Source organism: Hyla sarda, chromosome 4 (assembly GCF_029499605.1).
Source record: "Hyla sarda isolate aHylSar1 chromosome 4, aHylSar1.hap1, whole genome shotgun sequence".
Classification (NCBI taxonomy): Eukaryota; Metazoa; Chordata; class Amphibia; order Anura; family Hylidae; genus Hyla; species Hyla sarda.
In genome coordinates this window covers 353,729,432-353,735,451 of record NC_079192.1, presented here as the reverse complement: position 1 = coordinate 353,735,451, position 6,020 = coordinate 353,729,432, and the positions used below count along the sequence as shown (strand labels likewise).

Sequence of the window (6,020 nt, the reverse complement as noted above, 5' to 3'; positions counted from 1 at the left end):
TCCTCATTGTGAAGGCTAACATCCCCAATAGGCTCTGCAGCTCGGCTTTGTTCCTTACCTGTGACCTGTTGAAGTTTGCCATAATTCCTCTGATCCTATCTAATTTATCTGCCGGTAATCTGGCCTCCATTTTGTCTGAATCTAAAATCATACCCAAGAAGGTCAACACGTGGGAAGGGCCTTCTATCTTAGTGGGGGAGACCGGGACTGCTAACTGTTGGAACATTGCAAGCAGATCTGCGAGTTGATGAGGTACTGACTGTGGAGCCTCTAATAACAAGAAGTCGTCCAAGTAGTGGATGACATCACTGCACCCCACTATGTTCTCTAAAACCCACTGGAGGGCTATGGCGAACTGGTCAAATAACCATGGGCTGCATTTTGACCCAAAGGTTAACTTGACCGCGAAATAATATCTATCTTCCCACTTAATCCCGTACCATGGCCATAGCTCCTTCTTTACCGTCAGCAGTTTGAACGCATCAGCGATGTCAGCTTTTGACAACCAAGCCCCTTGCCCCAGTCGTAAGATCATCTGGATTGCCTCGTCGATTGAAGGATACTTCATGCTAAACTCCTCCGAGGGGATTAACTAATTAAGACTGGGGATAACTGAGCAATGAGGTGCTGAAAAATAATAGATCAAACGCTTCTTTTTATTGAATTTACTGGACACAATGCCTATAGGGCTAACCCTCCAGCAGCTGAAGGGTGATGAGATGAAGGGCCCGATCATTAAACCCTTGTCTAGTTCGTTTTTGATCAACATAGCCACTGTGTCTGGGTCCCCAGCTGTGGACAAGAGATTCTTGCACTTGTGGGTGGACTGTGGGAGGGCTACTAGGCCTGTATGAAAGCCGGAAACAAAACCCTCCAGTAACCAAGTGACCCATCAAGGCTCAGGATGGCTGCTCAACAGGCGCGCAAGGACCTCTACGTCCACTATGCCTAGTCATAACTGTGCGTTCTTTAAGGTGCAGGCCAACCTAGGATGTGCCCTGTAGCAGTTGAAGCAGATGTGAAGCAATCTGCACAGGTTGAAGTTACATGTAGATAGGTTGAAATTATTGCAGATCAGATTCCACCCTAGGAACCTGATCGGCCTACCCAGCTTCTCCACCGAGCTGACTGATTTCTGTCCAGAAGGACCTGCTACCGGTGGGGATATGCTGTTCCCCACTTCTTCCTTTGCATGAGGGCACCAATTTGTGGCATGCGAAATTGACTGGCAATAAGACCATGCTGGTGCTTTTAGCCCAGCGAAATGCCTGCAATAGAGTCCCGTGTCAATCCTCGCCCAATCAGCCTCACTGTTATACTGCGTTAGGGCAGCTGCGCCTTGAAAGAAAATGCTTTATGGTAATCGTAAAACAATGTACCACCGTAGTTCATACTTAAATCGGCAATATTGTACAAGTACATGTCCAACTCCTGGCGTCTGTCTGGCCTGACTGAACATACCACATCCCGATACATGCTGAATGCAACCACGAACTCGGAGAAGTTGAGTTTCCTGCCAAGTCTAGCATCCCTACTTTTGAACATCACTGCCACTTCCCCACAAGACACCGTCTTGGGGTCATTGACATCATGGGATGCTATCAGCAGAGCGGCCAGGTTTATGTCCTTGCCCTCTATGATCTCTTTGCGTATGCTGGCCGGGACGTAGGATTCAGGGGCCACGCTTAAGTCCTCAAAAGCCGTACCTGGGTCGAGAGCCCTTGACGTGGACGACACGGGCGCCGGGGGTGGGATGACCTCGTCCTGGACCGGTGGTAAGGGGACCGTGGTATCGGCAATGGGCGTTGCCTGGGCGGCAGCCCTTCCCCTTTCCAATGACTCAAGTCTGTTCTGAAACCCAGTCATCGATGACAGCACAGAGCTCATCATCTGGAGTAGCTGCACTGACTGTGAGCCATCTCCAGTCCCGGGTACCGTGGCTACACTGGGGCCTGCCAGAGGATTCTCCAACAAAAGTCTGTACAGCTCAACTTTCCCGGTGGTTGCTGCAAAAGGTACTCCCCTCTTGCGCAACTCCTCCATGATCCTAGGGATCGTCCACACTCGATAAGAAGAGACACTGCCTCTGTCCTGGCCGGCGTCTCCGGAATCGACATAGCCAATATCAATGCATTGGAAATGCTGGCTGGCAACCTAACCGGTCCAATAAAGGGTGCCGGTGGACAAACAAAAAGGGGCATGAGTAACCCGATTTACTGGCCTACCACCCTGGCCACATTAGTTACATAGTTACATAGTTAGTACGGTCGAAAAAAGACATATGTCCATCAAGTTCAACCAGGGAATTAAGGGGTAGGGGTGTGGCGCGATATTGGGGAAGGGATGGGATTTTATATTTCTTCATAAGCATTAATGTTATTTTGTTCCAGGAATGTATCTAATCCTGTTTTAAAGCTGTTAATTGTTCCTGCTGTGACCAGTTCCTGAGGTAGACCGTTCCATAAATTCACAGTCCTCACGGTAAAGGGACTAAACTTTTTCTTCTCCAGACGGAGGGAGTGCCCCCTCGTCCTTTGGGGGGGGGTTTAACCTGGAACAGTTTTTCTCCATATTTTTTGTATGGGCCATTAATATACTTATATACGTTTATCATATCCCCCCTTAAACGTCTCTTCTCAAGACTAAACAATTGTAACTCCTTTAATCGCTCCTCATAGCTAAGATGATCCATGCCCCATATTAGTTTAGTCGCGCGTCTCTGCACCCTTTCCAACTCCGCAGTGTCCCTTTTATGGACAGGTGCCCAAAACTGAACAGCATATTCCAGGTGAGGCCGTACCAATGCTTTATAAAGGGGGAGTATTATGTCCCTGTCCCTTGAGTCCATGCCTCTTTTGATACATGACAATATCCTGCCGGCTTTGGAAGCAGCAGCCTGACATTGCATGCTATTCTGTAGTCTGTGATCTACAAGTACACCCAGATCCTTCTCTACCAGTGACTCTGACAGTTTAATCCCCCCTAAGACATACGATGCATGCAGGTTATTAGTACCCAGATGCATAACTTTACATTTATCCACATTGAACCTCATTTGCCAAGTGGATGCCCAGACACTTAGTCTATCCAAGTCATCCTGTAACTTATGTACATCCTCTATAGACTGTACCGTGCTACAAAGCTTGGTGTAATCTGCAAAGATAGAAACAGAGCTGTTAATACCATCCTCTATATTTTTGATAAATAAATTAAACAACAGCGGGCCCAGTACTGAACCTTGGGGTACACCACTAATAACCGGGGACCAATCAGAGTACGAATCATTGACCACCACTCTCTGGGTACGATCCATGAGCCAGTGTTCAATCCAGTTACAAACTAAAATTTCCAAACCCAAAGACCTTAACTTACCTGTCAGACGTCTATGAGGGACAGTATCAAATGCTGTAGCAAAATCCAGAAACACTATATCCACAGCCATTCCTCTGTCAAGGCTTCTACTCACCTCTTCATAAAAGCAAATTAGATTGGTTTGACAACTTCTATCCTTAGTAAACCCATGCTGGCTATCACTTATAATACAATTATCCCCTATGTATTCCTGTATGTAATCCCTTATAAGTCCTTCAAACAATTTACCCACAATGCACGTTAAACTTACCGGTCTATAGTTTCCTGGGGAAGACCTAGAGCCCTTTTTGAAGATTGGCACCACATTCGCCTTGCGCCAGTCCCTTGGCAAAATACCAGACACCAGAGAATCTCTAAATATCATGAACAGGGGTACAGATATTACTGAACTTACCTCTCTAAGAACTCTTGGGTGCAATCCATCTGGTCCAACAGAATTTACATGCACACACACATCCATCTATCCCTGAACATAGACACAAACATATGCATGAACTGTCCCCTTTTTTTTTTTTTTTTTTTTACACACCTGGAACTGCCTCCCCAACTTCAAAAGCAACGTCACCAAGAGCCAAGCCCTGAAGAGAAACAAAAAACGCTAAAATCACTCACTGATGAAAGGACATGTGTGATGAAAATGTCTCCCATCGGAGTGAAAGGCCTCTGTGTGACTGAATATGTGTGCTGTATCCAGCCTGTGCGGTGGGGGAAGTGATTTATATGATATATTATATGCCAGACTATATATATATATAGATAGATATAGATAGATAGATATAGATAGATATTATTATTTTTTTTTATCTAAAGCCGAGGAACGTGCTCTCGATTCACCCAAAGTGCAAGAAAAAGTGCAAACGTGTTACACTAAAAAACGTGCACAAAGGATGCGGTCTATCGCAAGCCCTTCTCCAATAGGAGAGAGGCCCCCCCAACAAACCTTACCCTTCGCCTCCGGACCAAAAGGTACCTGCGAGGTTCCAGGTTCGATGTCCCTTTTCGCCGAAGCTACTAGGGGACCACAAATGCTCCCGGCATCCCCCTTGGTGTTAGCCAAGGTATCTGCCCGCAGAGCCGATAACGGTAGGTACCCTGCCAAAGCAGGAGTACCCGGGGTGTTTGCAGGGAGGTGCGGAACCTAATGGCCACACACACCTCCCCTAGACCGCCAGGAGGGACACCCAGAAGGGCTACCGCATCCTGACAAATCCTGTGAACACACAACACACAAAAAGTGACACAGTGAGACAAAAAGAAATAAATAAGTGAATGTGTGCAGATATACTGCCCGGACATCCGGCCGGATCTATAAAAATTTCTCTGATCCTAGCCAGAAGGCCGGGAATCAAGAGGTGAGTGCAGCAAAGTGAAGAGATTATGGTGCCCATGCTTCAACTCAGTGAGCCCATCCTCCCAGTGAGTTTCGGCACCTCGGGGTCACCACTCCCCGAGGCACAAAAGTACCTCGGCTCTAGACCCTCTCAGCCTCATGGCGAGACCCGGAGGGAACAGGTCACATCGGGGCAGCCATCGAGCTGATTCCTCAGAACCAGCACCGGAAAGCCCTGGTAAACCTGCATCCTCCATGCAGCACCCATCCCCACCAGCATGAAAACTGATAAGAACAGATACTACACTTGATCTTAGCCAAAAGGCCGAGAAGCGATCTCTGGACTGGTAAATACAAGTTCCGTATGAAGTTTAGAGCTGATCCTAGATAGATCTAGATAGATCTAGATATAGGGGTCAGTACTTTCCTCAGGGAGAGGACACCTCTTCAGGTTAGGCCATTTAGCACTCCGCAGGCATTCTGGGTAGGGGGAATATGCAAAGCAGCTCATTACACAACCTTTTCAGGTAGTGTTCTCTGGTATCAGCTTAGCTCCTGTTAAGGAATATAAAAAGCTGAACGGGATATATGCCAAGCCAGACTACTCCCCAAAAGGGAAGTTTCGACCCATCTGCAGACAGCTGTTTCGGGTGATTTAAAGAGCTTTATTGTCCGTTCAGTCATTACAAGTCATACAATAAATTACAGTCACACAAAGCATGAGAGTACAATACACAGCAAAGGTTCCCTAAGCTATACATCGCACACCATGCTACTCTAACACTCCGCTCAATCCTGTAATAAAAAGGACAAGAGATCGAACAACAAAACAATACAATCTGTGATCGGGGTAGGGGTGTGGGCGACTATGTGGGGAGGGGGCGGATCACAGGGCCAAACTGCTGGGCTGTATCTTCAGGGAGACATGGGAGAAGGAGAGGGGTCTTCACTCCTCTTCTTCCTCATCAACGGCCGAGCTGTCCAAGATGGAATAGTCTCTAAGCAGGTTCTTGATGAACCTGCGGCAGTCCCGGCAGGACATGTTTTCCCTGTTGATCACGAAGCGGTTCCTGGCAAGCCACACTGCGTCCTTAAAACAGTTCATAAGGCGCCAGGCCTCCACGTCGTGGGTCCCAGGGAACAGAACGTAAAGCACCGAATGGTACCATAGGCAGCTCCTGGGCACTGAGTCTCTGAGTTTATGTTCAAGGGCGTCCAACAGACCCTGTGCAAAGGGGCACTGCCAAAACACGTGGAAAGATGTTTCCTCCACGTAGGGGCACCGGGGGCAGTACCGGGTCTTGCACAGGTCGCGGGC

At 47.7% G+C, this 6,020-nt stretch overlaps 1 pseudogene; it reads right to left on the bottom strand.

Annotated features, from left to right (window-relative positions):
- Nucleotides 1–4,879: 4,879 nt before the first annotated feature.
- LOC130268192 (U2 spliceosomal RNA) lies at nucleotides 4,880–5,039 on the bottom strand (annotated as a pseudogene).
- Nucleotides 5,040–6,020: the final 981 nt, after the last annotated feature.